Here is a 16,865-nt window from a genome sequence, read left to right on the forward strand (position 1 = left end):
TTAAACTTTTTTTTCTTACAATCAATAAATAACTTACAATATCCCATACGGTATAAAATAAGTAATTTGTTCAATTCATTAACAGAAGAAAATGCCTTTAGAAGCTGCTAAGATTCTCCATAAATATATAACAGAAAAAAAAATTCGTTCCTTAATTAGTTCATAAGGATGCTAATAGCGATAATTCCTCTCTTCTTAGTTGTATATGCTCCCAAAACTTCAAGGTGCTTCACAACGACTCGTCTGTAAAAGATACAAAGTACTAAATACGTATTAACATATCGATTTGCAAGGTCAATTTCTACACTTCTGAACAATAAAACACTTATGAACAATATACGATACAAAATTCATGTCATGCACATCTTAGTGATTACTTTTAAATGCGAATTATTTAATCTGAATTGTGTTAGTATCTTACAATAATAGTCGATGTTGAATTATTCGAATAAACCTGAAAAAAATAAAAGTAAATATCATATGAGAAAATAACATTTAAAATATAAAATTATCAATGATAACGATTAAGCATAAATGAAAAAACTATAATATCACATCATAGCTAAAATTAAACCCGAGAATAAAATTGATAGCATATTAATCTCTAAATTATAATCGCAAAGCAATCTCTACATACAATGCAAGAATGAAAAAGCTTAAGAACTAAAAAAACGCAACTTGAATTGACACATGTAATTCTTTGGAAGCATATATATACTAATATACACAAATAGTAGTAGGTCTTATGTGGTAGAATTGTGCTAGTGGTTTATTGGTAGAGTTTGAAGTTTTCCACACCCAAACAAACTTTTTCTTAATGCAAATAAGATGTACTAATGTTAGTATTCTTGTAGAGTTGTACGCCAAACAAATTTTATCTCCGTGGTGAATGTAAACTTTTAATACACTATTATTATATGCTATTTAATTGAATTGAATTGAATTAAATAACTTTTTAATTTTTCATTTAAATATATAGTAGTTTATAAAAGTTGGACTCTCTGTAATCGCTCGAAAAAAACTTCTTTAATAATAAAAAGGGATAGATAGATATTCATTGATTAATTCAACCTTCTTATTCATAATCTCATTTGCTTTATGTGCTATGCCAATTGTAGTGACCAAATTAGACTTATCAATTTATGCCAAATCTACTTACTTTAACAGAGTCTCATTGGAGATGGAATATCCCTTATATAGTAAAACGCCAAGGAGTATAATTTTAAGGGTTATTTGACATAAATAATCCAACCTATTAATGATCTTTTCAAAATAATCCCAACTACATTTAATCTCATAATAAACCCAACTTTAGTTGGTCTTTTCTCATAATGAACTAGATGACTGGGAACCTGATTAACCGGTTGACTTTTTCTTAATTTTAAAATAAAAGTAACTTAAAATTGAGGGGTCATCCTTAATCACTCATTAAAAAATACCATAATCTATTCATCAGAATACCATGGTCTGTAACTGTGACGCCTCGCGATAAAGCGGAAAGTAAACTACTAAATATATGTGGAAAATGAGGAATTTTAAAAACTTTTATTGAATAGATAGAGTTTAGCATGCGGGAGTCACTAACATTCAACGGGGAAAAGTATGCGGAAATAAAAACAAAGGTTCACACAAATAAAATAGTCAAAAAGTGTGGAAAATATATCCCTCGAATGACATGACGAAAGAGGTGAGTCTAAACGGTGAATACGTAATCTAATAGTCCAAGGTACTCGCTAGCTCACACGTCTAAACCCCACATAAGCATCTTCACCAACCTGTCATTCATGTAAACATGAAAGCCACAGTCAGTAGGGAGTAACTCAAGGTTCTCTCAGCCACAAATTGTCGAAACAAACATAACAAAGAATACAAACAGATAATCATATTAAATAGGATGTGAGTGAACTGAATCATAACTAAACATGGGATCATATGTGTTTAAGACAACAAGGATAAGGAGAAAGGATGAAATAAACAAGTAGGCAAGGCATAAGCAACAATAGGTAAATGGAGAAGTAATATAAAGAGCGTAAATACGACCACTTAGCCCTGAGCACGTATTTCAAGGAGATATGACTAATGCAACCATCCAAATAATGCAAGACCTTTACTGCACTCGTTAAATATAATTTTCCTTGGTAGGGCGACCCTAAAGATCATAGTAACACGGTCCTAGTCTAAATCTGGCCAGATTCTCGGGACAGAACGGTTCCCGATTCGTCATGCGGCAGAACAGTCCGCATCCAAGACTCGATCGACAGAACGGAAATCGAGTACCCACAATCGGCATAACAAGTCCGAAAGAGGCGGAAGGAATGAGCTAAACCCATAATTGGCAGAACGGCACAAGTAGGCACAAAGGTATATCAAGTATATACGATAGTATTATGGCATTTCTGCAAGAATATGACTCCTTACAAGTAATTATTTATAATAAATCTTTCATACTTGTATTACATTGATAAATATTTCATTTCATAAATATGCATGCCGGTTAAATAAAATAGAACGAGCGGTAATGAATAATTTACGTTATGTAAAATGCGGGATAAAATGTAACCAACCATCAATGAGTTATTCTTAAATAATCACCATGACAATGGGTTGGCCCAACAACCAAAGGGTGCATACGAGCCCAATCAAACAAACATTACAAATCACACAAAAAAAGGAAGAAAGGAAAACAAGTGAATGAACTACCACACAACCGTGTCCACCATTAGTCGTGGCTAGGCCGTGGTCGTGCTGCCAACCCACAGCCAGCCACCACAACCACCCAGCCACCCAGCCACCTAGCCCGGCCCACGGTCAACCCCACGGTCAGCTCAACGGCCTACAAGCCGGTCCAATAGGTCGCCCACAACTGCTTACCCAAAGCAACAAAACTCGTAATCTACAAAACGATTTTATGAGCATACCTGAGACGGACATATATACTGATTTTACCCTTCATATTAACCACCCTTTATCCACCAAAACAGCCTATAACCACCTGCAAATAACCCACCCAAACAACCATCCACAGCTTCCAAACGACCGTGAGACAGCCCCATGAACTTTGGTAAACATGGTCCATAGCTAGACATTTTAATGCGAGAAATTCGAGTACACACAAGATGATATTGACGTGTAAAAAGCAAGCACAAAAACAGTCCCGAAAGACTACTCTACCTGTAAAACAACCCCTGTCACGGCTCCAAAGCCGAATTCCAGTAGTTCATGTGAGTCAAAATTAAGACGGAAATGAAAGCAAGGTTGAGACGAAAACAATAATGTTCAACAAAACCGTGAAAAACAGCTATAATTACCCGTCCTTTGGGACGGAAATGCATTCGAGACAAACCCTTCATACCCGATATCATTAAGAGGAAACAAGCTATGAAAATACCCAAGTGTAGATACCCAGTATCTGTTGATTCCCTAATAAACACCCGATGATTATCGGACTACAACATGCTTAGGAATCGACACGTTTAATCGACGGTTTTGTATAACTATACGTCGGAAAACTCAAAACGATTTCGAAAACAAAACATTTTCAAAACTTTTCAAAAGTACCTGAAGTGTTTTATGCACGACGACGGGGTCGCAATGACACTAACTATAGTCAAAACCGACACCGGACCAAAAACCGACTCAAAATTCAAATCCTGACGCCAACAACGAGTCAAAGCGAGTTAAACACAAAAAACAAACATCACAAAGCTTCCATGTTAAATATACCCGGTATACTTGAATAGTCAAGTACAACAATTATGCCATGCAAAACCTAGGATAGAAGAAATCATGATTTCAATTGCGTGATAGTGACAAGACAGCTCGTTGACCCGCGAAATGGCTCGCGCCTCTTCGAGTAGCCCAGGCGGCCACGTCGCTCAAAACGCACAAAACCACACAATCTTCTATAAATACCCCTCAAATGTCACCATTTGAAGGTACGCGAGTGTCCGCCCCCTCATTTCTCCCTTAAAATTCTAGACACGTATTTTTAACCTACTGATCGAAAATACAAGCCTTACACATTGTTCGGTACCATCATCCTGCATTAAATAACTTTACCGACCACTTTGATCAACTACACAATCACTAAACTAAACAAAACACTCTTTACATTGCTAAAACGATTTTCAACCGAGTTTTCCGATCTAACAAGTTGTTACACTTCCGTCAATTTCTCGTCTCAAACCTAGCATGTAAGTATGAGGGTGTAATAATCCTCTTCTTTCATATCTTTTTATCTGTTTTTATGACCTTAACATGCGAAAACTTGCATAACATGGTCCAAAACACGGATCGAATGAGCCAAAACCGAGTTTTGACCGGAAACAAAAGGACCTAGTCACCACTAGGTACCTTGCGCCTCAATGGGATGTCTAAGTCAGAAATCAAACATGTTTGAGTTCATTCTTTCCATTTTTCATTCCATTTTACAACCGTTTTTTTACCATTTCAAATCATTTTTATGATAAATTCTTTAGCCATTAAACATTTTCACCCTTGGTTCTAAATACCATGACGGTTTAATACGTGTTTCGGTGATAATATTTGGTTAATTACATTTTAAAAGGTATTTTAAAACCTTTTATTCATTTCTTTACATTTCAAAAAACCAACATATAAGTCATACATGCAAAATCATCCTTTGTTCTACATACCATGACGGTTTAATGTGTGTTTCGGTGATAATATTTGGTTAATTACATTTTAAAAGGTATTTTAAAACCTTTTATTCATTTCTTTATATTTCAAAAAACCAACATATAAGTCATACATGCAAAATCATCCTTGGTTCTACATACCATGATAAACATTGACAAATTACAAACAAATGGACTTAATACAATTAGTTCACAATCATTTTTCAAAACTATTCATGTTAAGCTTGCAAAACCGAACTCGACATCGAATATCGTCAATACAATGATGATTATTCAAGTCCAGTTCCTCACATTAACACAAAAGCGGTCTAAATGACCTTTTCAACAAAGATGGGTTTAAACACCCCCTTACAAACTCTTTTATAAACGTTTTCAACAGTCAGAAGGCATCCCTTTGGACAGTCAGCTGCTAGGCCAACTGTTTTCCACTTTTCAAACCAGGACGGGTCCCCTTACATCGCTTGATGGCTCGCGCCTCAATAGGCTGCCTGATGCAGGTCCTGCTTCCTTTCCAGTACTTGTCTAGGGTGATCCCGACTTCGGTTAACCCGAATACAAGACGGATCAGATGGCAAGCCTGCCCCTTTTACTTTATATTTGCAAAGTGCCTTTCTAAGAAAAATGGATCACGTTATGCACCATAAACCTAACTCGGTAAATGGATTTTTAATCTCCGTCTTGCATGCAAATCAACATTAAATCCAACTTGACATCAATTACTTGATATTTGAATAAACAACTGACATAGAAAGCTCACATGTTAGGTTTAAACTTGTGGATGCGCATTCAGGCATTTACCCGTTTTATCAACTTTTGCATTTAACCAACCAAGATCGCTTAGTAGAGACTGCTACCGCGGGCGGGATTGGGTGTCCGATTAAAGGGATTCCCAATACGTACCTTCACCTCTTACTCACAAACTTTGGATAGTGGACGACCTTATCCAGGGAGAACAAGAGTCATTCAAGAGATATGATGCTAAAGAGGGACGACTCCTTATCTTTAGTACCTATGTTAAACACCGCTTTTTGCCTTGGTTGACCTAGGAATAAAGTGGATTCGAACAGGTTCCAAGCATCCCACAAATGCTTGGTGGCGACTCCGAACATCTCTCGCGTCGTTTCGAGACCCTTCACCGAGACGAAATCGACCGATCTAAAATGATGTGGTCGACAACACTTTTATGCCGCCGAGCGTGGCTTTCAAAATACCGCTGTCGTGCCCACAGATCGGCCGGGCGTCGCAGGTGGGCACATGTCCATAGATTGGCGACTCCGCTTGGGAAAGCTAGGACACTTGTCATTGTGATCCCTAGATGGTGAGTCTCGAACGAGGTATTGGTTGAAATGCATTAATTGATATTACAGTCATAAGTCGGGTTCCTTGTCCGGGCCCACAACCTAACCTTTATCGACCAATTGGCTCGTCTTGTTGGCGTGAGTTTTTCTTATCCCCGCGTTTCGAATCCCGATTGAGTCAAGCATACCATTGGCGTTACACATTTCTGTTTCGTCAAAGTTTTCATTTCTTTCGTGCACGAGGGTAGGTCACCCTCCTTACACATTTTGTTTGGATTGGTATCCCTCTCAAAAATTGGGGTTTGATCGCTTGGTGTGTAAGCCACCCTTTTAAACCAAAAACCATATCAGCATTATGCATAATATAATGAACTGCAAGTGCTTATGAGCTATATGACCATAAGTCCTTCCGTGCCATTTCAAACTGTCAAAAACACCATTTTACGCTTTTATAATGGTCCTTTCAAACCTCGGTCTTTCGCCGACCGTTGCACGCCTTTTTAGGCCGTCATAATGATGATTTTCAAACCCGGTTTCCTACAACCATTAAAAAAAAGCACGCCTTCCTAGGCCATCGTAATGACGATTTTCAAACCCGGTTTTCTACAACCATTTCAAAAAGCACGCCTTTTTAAGCTGTCGTAATGACGATTTTCAAACCCGGTTTTTCACAACCGTTTCAAAAACACCTTTTTACGCCGTTATAATCGTCACGTCAAGACACAGATTTTAACCCGTCTCGCGCCGACACAATGGCTCTTTCAAAACCTGAAAATGACACACACCCTTTTTCGACGCTTTTCAGATCCCGAGGGCCGTACACCGTCCCAAGGACCATAACCTTTTCAAACGTTTCAAAACACACGATTTGAATCTCTAGGCCGTATTCGGAAACAGCACATTGTTTTCAGAGGCGCCGCAACTCAAACTCAAACCGTCTTTCGAAAACAAACTTAAGACAACTTTTCAACTGATCGACTTTTGAAGATCCCTATTCTTCGGAAGCCGTCCATCAAGCGACAAATGAATCTTTTTGAAAATCTCTATTTTCGAAAATTTCAGGCCACCATTCCAATTCCGCCTCGAGTCTATCGAGTCAAAGCAAACGTACTTATGGGTCTTTACTTATGAGTTGTCTCACCTCAAGACTCGTTCAGCGGCGTCACGGTATCACGTTGAACGCGAATCAAAGTCCGGTCAACACCATCATGTCATAAATCGAGTCAGCACTGAGGCATCACACATGGTTGCCCTCGTCTTGTTGAGTCCAAATTGTCTTTCTGTCGTTCGTGTTTTCTGGTTTTAGTCGTTAAACCGTGTCGAATTTGTGGGATTTATCTGTATGCATCCCCTTAACTTTAAGGATTATAACGAATTCATCGAGATGATAACTAGTCATAAAATAAATTGCATAAACAAAATTAGAGAATTAAGAAATAACCTTCGGTCCTAGCTAATTCGGCCTATGAACAATATCGCAATGATATTCTCCTATCAGTTGCACCCAAGATGATATGATATATGCCCTTGTTCTTTTGCTAGAATCGAACCCCAAAATAACTAATTAATTAGGGTTTTTGTGTTTTGTTGAGATGAGAGGAGGCTAGGTTAGAAAATTAGGTTAGAATAATGATCTCCCTCACTCCCTATAAACCGTGTATTAGGAAGTGATTAGGGTAGATCATTTTCTTTTAATTCTCGGCCCATATATCCGAAATTAAGAGTGATTAATTTCTATTTTTTTCGGTTTTTCTATTTACCCAAAATAAGGAGATTAAATCTTCTTATTTTGGTAATATGCAAAATGTATAAAATGTATTAAATATAAATTGTCATTTATATTATACCGCATTAATTAATACGGGTCAATAATAATATATTATGACAATATCGTATAATTTATCATTTGCTGATTAAATATAACCGATTACATTTAATTACGAATTAACATATTAATTCGTTCAAGCTAACATTATATACATTAATTAAATACAACTTATTATATTCAATTTACGAATTGACAGTTAATTCGTCTCAACTAATATTATTTAATCGACATTAAATAATTGTCTCATCAACACATTGACTATTTGTTTAGTCAATTACTTGGACTAACCTTTTAGTCAGGCATCAATGTGATTATATTTTCATACAATCACATCTCTCAAACACATCCTTTAGGTGTGACTTTTAGGGACCAGTTGATCACCGCCATCTGTATGATAATAACGTCAAACTTTCTAGCAAGCCAACCGTTATTAGGTAATCGTTAATCAACTGATAAAATACGAAGTATACCCTTGTGAACCTATAAGATATTTATAAATGTTATCACACTAATTTGTGGAGGACACAAGCTCCAACAAACACCCGCTTGTCCTCACAAGTGTATGTGCGATAACCGATTCTCATATCCTAAAATTTCTCCCACTCAATGTAAAACAATTTGCAAAATCTGTATTCACAAAGGTCGTATTTTACAAGTGATCTGTATCAAGAGTGGTTTCCCCGACTAGAGAGTAACTTAACTGATAAACGAATCATCATTCGAACATGGCCATGCATTTCAGTTACAACTCCTCGAGTGGCCCTGAGAAATAACTATACCTGATAAAGGTTGGATATTTTCCTCAAATCAAATCCTGCAGATATAAGCACAGTATGAAATGACCCAGAAAAAATCTACGTAGCCTCCAGTTACGGCAGACCGTGAGAAAGAAACCAAAGTCACCCAAAAACTGCCTTAATCTCAAGAGACAGTCGATAGTCAAAAGAATCAACTCTAGGAACACAATGGATGTCCTATCCACGACCTGGCATCGAATGTTTTTAAACATTTAGGACTCCATTAAGTTGTCACAAAAATTTGTCCTACGAGGTATCGTTATAATGTCGCATCTGTGATCGATCAGTCAACCGTTTGACTTATGGCTCGTTGAACCCACCATCAATCGACTCCACAATATAATAGCCAGAGTTATCAGCTCTTTAATGCGATAACGGACCAAACAAAATATAATGTAATTCAGTTCACTTTGTGGCGTTCAAAGTTTTCAGTACAATCCACATGAAAAACAAAATATTATAAAAACGATGAAGTTATAAATAGTATACGAAAAAGATAATGTATCAAATCCATAATCAACTACTACAACTCAGGAACACGTTTAATTCCCTTGGAAATAACGTGCCCTTCATGCTTATCAAAATTCAATGGTTTAGTGAGAGGGTCCACGATGTTATCATTCAAAGCTATCTTGTCAATCACTATCTCTTCTTGCTCCACATAATCACGGATCAGGTGAGCTTTCCGATGTACATGTCTAGATTTGTTGTTAGACTTTGGCTCCTTAGCCTGGAAGATGGCACCTCTATTGTCATAATAGATGGTGATCTGGTCATTCGAACTAGGAACTATCGTAAGTCCTTGTAAGAATTGACGCATCCATATCGCTTCCTTAGCTGCTTCCGGCGCGGCATAGTACTCAGATTCGAGAGTAGAATCTGCGCTACAACACTGCTTGGAACTCTTCCAGCTGACCGCAGCACCATTAAGAGTGAAGACGAACCCGGACCGAGATTTTGAATCATCTCGATCCGTTTGGAAGCTAGCATCTCACAGAATCGATTGCGATAGCTTAGTATCGCCTCTATAAGTCAATACCCTATCCTTAGTCCTCCGTAGGTACTTGAGGATATTTTTAACAGCTATCCAGTGTGTTTCACCTGGATTCTTTTGGTACCGACTCGTCATACTCAATGCATATGCCACGTCTGGACGTGTGCATATCATGGCATACATTATTGATCCTATTGCAGATACATAAGGAACACGACTCATGCGCTCAATCCCTTCAGGGGTCATGGGTGACTGAGACTTGCTCAACTGTATCTCAGACGTCATTGGAAGGTTCCCTTTCTTGGAGTTGGTCATGCTGAACTTCTCAAGAATCTTATCCAAATAAGACTCCTGACTAAGTGATAACGTCCGTCGTGATCTATCTCGGTAGATACGGATTCCCAAAATGCGTTGTGCCTCACCCAGATCTTTCATATAAAAATGGTTTTTCAACCATTCTTTAACCGAAGATAAGAGAGGAATGTCATTCCCAATCAAGAGTATTTCATCAACATACAATATCAAGAATACAATATTGCTCCCACTCGACTTGATATATAAGCATGGTTCCTCGACCGATCGTGTGAAACCATACTCTTTTATCACCTGGTCGAAACGATGATTCCAACTCCGAGAAGCTTGCTTAAGTCCATAAATGGAACGCTTAAGCTAGCATAATTTCTTAGGATGTTCAGGATCTATGAAACCTTCGGGTTGCACCATGTACAACTCTTCCTCCAAATAACCGTTTAAGAAGGCGGTTTTCACATCCATTTGCCAAATTTCATAGTCAGGAAATGCGGCAATCGCTAAGATTATCCGAATGGAACGTAGCATGACTACAGGTGCAAAAATCTCTTCATAATGCAATCCGTGCACTTGAGTGAAACCTTTTGCCACTAGTCGTGCCTTATAGGTATTTGGTTGCTCGTCTACAGAACGCTTTATTTTGTAAAGCCATTTGCACTGTAGAGGTTTTACCTTATTAGGTAAATCAACAAGATCCCAGACATCATTCTCATACATAGAGTCCATCTCGGATTGCATGGCTTCGAGCCATAGCTTTGAGTCGGAACAGGCCATAGCACCTTTATAGGTAGCGGGTTCATTACTCTCTGAGAGTAAAACGTCATTCTCCTCGACCATACCCGACCTCCTAGGTTCCTCAGGAATATTAACAGTATCATCAGTTGGAGGAACAACTTCCTCCATCTGTTCCTCGGTTGTTGGTTCTGGAATCTCCGACAGCTCTAAGAACGTCGCACTAGCCGCAACAAAAACTCGATGTTCGGTAGGCGAATAGAAGTTATGACCAAATGTTCCTTTTGGATAACCTATAAAGTATGTCTTGACCGATCGCGGGCCGAGCTTATCCTTGTGTCTCCACTTGACATAAGCCTCGTAGCCCCAAACCCGAGTAAAGGACAAGTTAGGGACCGTTTCCTTCCACATTTCATATGGAGTCTTATCGACAGCTTTAGTCGGACTTCGGTTAAGTATAAGAGCAGCTGACAAAAGAGCAAAACCCCATAATGAATCAGGCACTACCGTGTGAATCATCATGGATCGAACCATATCAAGTAAGGTTCGATTTATCCGTTCGGACACACCATTTAATTGAGGTGTTCCAGGTGGAGTTCACTGCAAAACGATTCCACAGTCTTTAAGGTGTTGATCAAACTCATTTGAAAGATATTCGCCACCCCGATCTGAACGGAGTGCTTTAACCTTTCTACCTAGTTGGTTCTCAACCCTGTTCTGGTATTCCTTGAAATTCTCAAAGGACTCACTTTTATGCTTCATCAAGTAGACATATCCGTATCTACTCAAATCGTCCGTGAAAGTGATAAAATATCTGTAGCCATCTCTAGCGGTAATTGACATAGGTCCACAAACATCGGTATGTATGAGTCCTAATAGGTCACTAGCGCGCATTCCAACACCTTTGAAGGAAATTCGAGTCATTTTGCCAATGTGACATGATTCACAGGTGCCATATGTAGAAAATTCGAATGCGGGAATAGTCCCATTATCGACGAGTTTCTTCACGCGTTTCTCATTTATGTGTCCCAGTCGACAATGCCATAGATAGGTTTGATCTTTGTCACCAACCTTTAATTTCTTATTATTCACGTGTAATATTTCTGTGGTTTGATCTAAGATGTAAATTCCATTCATGGAAACTTCTTTGCCATAAATCATTTCATTGAAAGAGAAAATACAGTTATTATCCTTTATTAAAAATGAAAATTCATCTTTATCAAGTACGGAAACTGAAATAATGTTCTTAGACAAACTGGGTACATAGTAACAATTATTTAAAAATAACTCAAAACCACTACGGAGTTGGATTACATATGTTCCCTTCGAGACAACAGCAACTCTAGCTCCATTCCTGACTCGCAGGTCCACATCACCCTTTCCGAGAGGTGTGATGTGTCTTAGGCCCTGCAAATGATTACACAGATGAGAACCACAACCAGTATCAAGTACCCAAGTTCTGAAACTTGCATGGTTAATCTCAATCATATGAATATAAGATGACATACCAACAGGAACGATGCGGCCTGCTTTAATGTCCTCACGGTACACAGGACAGTTCCTCCTCCAATGTCTAGTCTTATGACAATAGTGGCACTCAATGTCACCGCCCTTGCTCTTTGCCTTGCCCTGTGAGCCAGTAGTTTCACCAGGCCTACTCTTACTGTTTCCTGGCTTCTTGAATTTTGGCTTACCTACAGTTAGATCGCCTGGAGCTTTGCCCTTACCTTTACCCTTGTTGGAAATCGTGATAACATCCCGCTTCATTCTCCCACTCAATTTTATATCCTTCTCGGTCTGTACGAGAAGGGAGTGTATCTCATGAGGACTCTTTTTCAAGTCATTCATGTAGTAGTTCGCCCTGAAAAGGGCAAAACCATCGTGAAGAGAATGAAGCATTCGGTCAATGATAATGCTCTCACTGATTTTGAAATCAAGTGCCTCCAATTTCTCGACATTCTCAATCATGTTGAGAATGTGTGGGCTAACCGGTTGGCCCTTTTGTAGTTTCGCATCAAAGAAGCGACAGGTATGCTCATAAGTAACGATCCTCGGTGCTTTTGAGAATTCGTTAGTGAGCATGGTGAAAATCTTGTTTGCACCCTGGGCAATGAAGTGTCTATGCAAATTGGTTTCCGTTGCAAAGATGAGTAGGTTCTTTATCGCACCCGCTTCCATGACGAAATTACTATAAGCAAGTGACTCGTTAACTCCCGCATTGGGGCCTGGGTTTACCGGTATTGGCTCAGTTAAGTACTTGAGCTTACCGTCAGCAATGGCAGCATTCCGTAGTGCTACCTCCCAGTCCGCAAAGTTAGACCCATCATTCTTCAGTCGTGTGTACTGATTCATGTTGTCCATAAAAACTTTCAGCCAGGACTCGCGTCCAAGTGTGGCACTTGGCATTGGGATTTCGTTATTTCCAGCCATTTGTTGTAACAGTAATGTAAACGTGTTCTACACTGCGAAAAGAAGAATAAATAATAAGCATGTGCATCGATTTTAATTTAAGTCTAATGCAATACTGTTATAACGCGAAGACTCATGCATTTATACAATTGACCTTCCTCAAGAATTATATAAATGATCCCAATACTCAATTATCTATAAATTGATAAGCCAACCTTTTGGCTAATTCTACTGTTAGAATTCTTGGTCGATAAATTTCTGTAAATTCTATCTTTAGTCCATCATAATCACGAGAAACTCTTCGGACTATAATGTTGAGATAAACTAAGTCAACACATACTTACCCAACGTAGAAGGGGTCATATTATGCCTACCGACGAAGAAGGGATTCATAGTTGTTTGCCCTTATAAAGATTAATCTCAATTTCCGTTTTAGAGGAAGATCCCATCAACTTTATTTAATTCATTTTAAGTGAACTAATATCTAGCATGCGTGAATGAATAAACTAAGATGATGGCTTAATAAACATGTGACATCTGTATGTCTATGAAAACTAACATACAACCTATATGTGTCAATTTTCATGCATTTTAGTAGGTGGTTTGGTTTTAGGAGGAATATGATGCATTAACTAGCATGTGAATGAAAAGCAATAAGAACGGTAAAACGTAAAAAAAATAAAATAAAGTCCTAGTGTGGCCTATCCTATCAAAATGAACATTAATACAACTTTGGAATCCATCCATGGACCCGAGAAGCTTGTCTTCATGTTCCATCTGGATCCATGTAGCGGGAGTTAGCTCCAATCTCAATCTTTAGTCTTCTCAAAGATTACAATTTAAAAATTACATAATAAAAATATTTACATTCTAATTTCAAAACCGTAATAAATAAAGAAAACCAAACGGAGATACGAGATCTCAAATTACATTAAAAATTATGTTCCCATCATTACGAAAACATAATTTGACTAAGGCCACACTAGGTATTATAAATTATAACCGATTGCAAAAATACGTAAATAAAACCATTCAACGATTCATTCAACTGAAATAAAATGCATCAACTAAAAAAAAATTAAACATACAAGACATAATTCTTTAATTATGTAGATTAATTTTATCCAAACCACCTATTTAATTGATTAAATTATGTGACAATTCCTCAATTACTCACTATAAATTTAATCTTAATTCATATTAGACTTGTAATACGAATTTAATCCATCAACATTTTAAACTGCTTTAAAATAATTAGGTATTTATGAATTATGAACCGCTTCACAATAATTAATTGGCCAAATCAAACAAAAAAATCCTTTTTTTTTTTCTCTTTTGGTCTCGGCAAACAAAAAAAACACCCAATTTTTTTTTTCCAGCTCGGCTGTAAAAAAAAAACATAAATCAAATTTTTTTTTTGTTTCTTTCGCCAATTCTTCAAAAACTGAAACATAACATCGTTTTTTTTCTTATTTTTCTCGGCTGAAAAACAAAACAAAAAAAAAACAGAAACCCTATTTTTGTGTCTCGGCTAAAAAGATTAAAATAGCCGCACCCTTTGATCGGAAAAAACGAACAATTGTTTAAAGTTGCTATTAACAAGATTGGCATATTCAACTTTTAACCTAAATACATGTTTAAACTAGATTATTCAAATTTAACCTGTTAAAAGAATATCTAAATCATGATAAAACCGGTTATCATAATTGATTTGAACTTTTGTTAAATTAAGTTATATGCTAAAAAAAAAACAGCAAAAACAATTCAGCAATCCGACAAAACCGATTTCCATTTACATCTCGATTTATTAAATCGAAACATCTACAAATTATCATATTATTATCTTAAACCGTTATTAGGTAATCGTTAATCAACTGATTAAATACGAAGTATACCCTTGTGAACCTATAAGAGATCTATAAATGTTATCACACTAATTTGTGAAGGACACAAGCTCCAACAGAATTGGGATGTAACGTGGGCCATTTTCTGCCTCAGAGCCATGGGCCCGTCTCTAGCTTCGTCCAACGACAACGATGAGCACAGAGATCTCACAACTGCTCAGCTAGCCAGCCTACTGACCGCTCTTAAGGTCACCCTGGACCGTGTCGAGACCCGTATGGACACCTTGGAAAATAAGGAAACCGAAGAACACAACACTTCGCCTTTGTCCGAAACTGAGAAAAGGCTCAAGCTCTTGGAGGAACAACTCCTAGCCCGTGCTAACAACATCCACCTTGAGAACAATCGAAGATTCGAACCCGTTGGGGATCAACTACCCGACATCTTTACCCTGACTGATGTACCCAAGTTTAAGGGGGTGGAGGACCCACTCAATCACATTCGGGCCTTCAAGGATTACATGTCCATCAAGGGGGTCAAACAAGAACTCTTTAACCGGATCTTTTCATCATCCCTGGAACCAATTCTTCGTCAATGGTACTATTCCCTCGACCCCAAGAGCATTACCACTAGGGACGAAGTCGCCGTCGAATTTGCCAAACAATATGCCGAAAACGTCGAAATCGAAGCCAACACCCATATTCTTGAGGTCTTAAGTCAGAATGACAAGGAAGGTTTCACAGAATTCCTAACCCGTTGGAGGAGGGTAACCATCCAATTGGTCAGTAAGCCGAGTGAATCAACTCTGGTGGAGAAGTTTGTCAACAACCTCCGTCCAGTTTATGCCAACCTACTGAGGTATCAAAACATCAAAACATTCAAGGACCTACAAATCCTCGCAACCCGCATTGAAGACGACCTCCGCAAGGCCATTCTAGTCAAAACCACGGTAGGGGCTATCAGAGGTCTACGTCAATCGGATCTCGTCCTTATGTTCAAACAAACAAAATTGATGAGGTCAATCTCCTCGAGCCAAAGGGTATTCACAAACTTGGGAACAACGTATGCCAGTGCCCTAAAAAGACTCATGGACCAATGGAAACTACAGCCGATTGGACCCACTCCTGACCCGTCCGAGGCTAAGAAAACCCGTTTCTGGAATCCCAATGCCTACTGCCAATAACAACATGGTAAAGGTAATGACACGGAAGCCTACTTCAAACTGAAGCACGCCATTTAGGACATGATTGAGAAAGGAGAATTACCTCTACCTCCGTCAACATAACCAAATAACAAGACTAACCCCTTAGGAATCCATGCCATCAATGACGAGCCAACTCTGGATTGCTCACACCTCATCCTACCTATTGAAGACGAGGTGAATGCCTTGGAAAAAGACACCCCGGACGGGATGTTCACCATGTTCCAGCAGGTTGAAGAAGCCATAGCCAGTTGATACGTCTGTCGTATACCTATCAAAAATAAACTAACTAAACTAACTATATAGCTAGAGAAGTCAGGTCGATCTTCTCAGGGAGGCAAGATATCTGTAGAAGTCCGTCTATTTGGTCACAAATGGGGGGTTTGTTTGAATTGTTTTCTAAACTAAAGGTTTAAAGGAAGAGAAGTAAAAGCAGGAAATAGAATTAAACTATCAGATAGAGAAGGGTCATGTCAGGAATTCGGTTCACTACGATAGTCCAGTGACTCAACTGTAAACAACTTAGACAAACTAATGCAAGAGGGATATGGAAAGGTCCTTTCGGTCCACTTTCTATCCTAAAATACCACTAACTTAACTTTCATCCTCGTCAGGGTAGTCTATTGTTCATAGCAGGCCTATTTAGTCCAATCTTTCGATCCAGGATTAAAAGGGTGACTCAGAAACGTGCACTCAACTAAGTCGGTAAAATACAGTTAAATTGCTATGGTGACAGAATCTCACAATTAATTCATCTAACCTATTTACTACATCGTCACATTCCTACCGTAGATCCC

Source organism: Silene latifolia, chromosome Y (genome assembly GCF_048544455.1).
Source record: "Silene latifolia isolate original U9 population chromosome Y, ASM4854445v1, whole genome shotgun sequence".
In the NCBI taxonomy this organism is placed as follows: Eukaryota; Viridiplantae; Streptophyta; class Magnoliopsida; order Caryophyllales; family Caryophyllaceae; genus Silene; species Silene latifolia.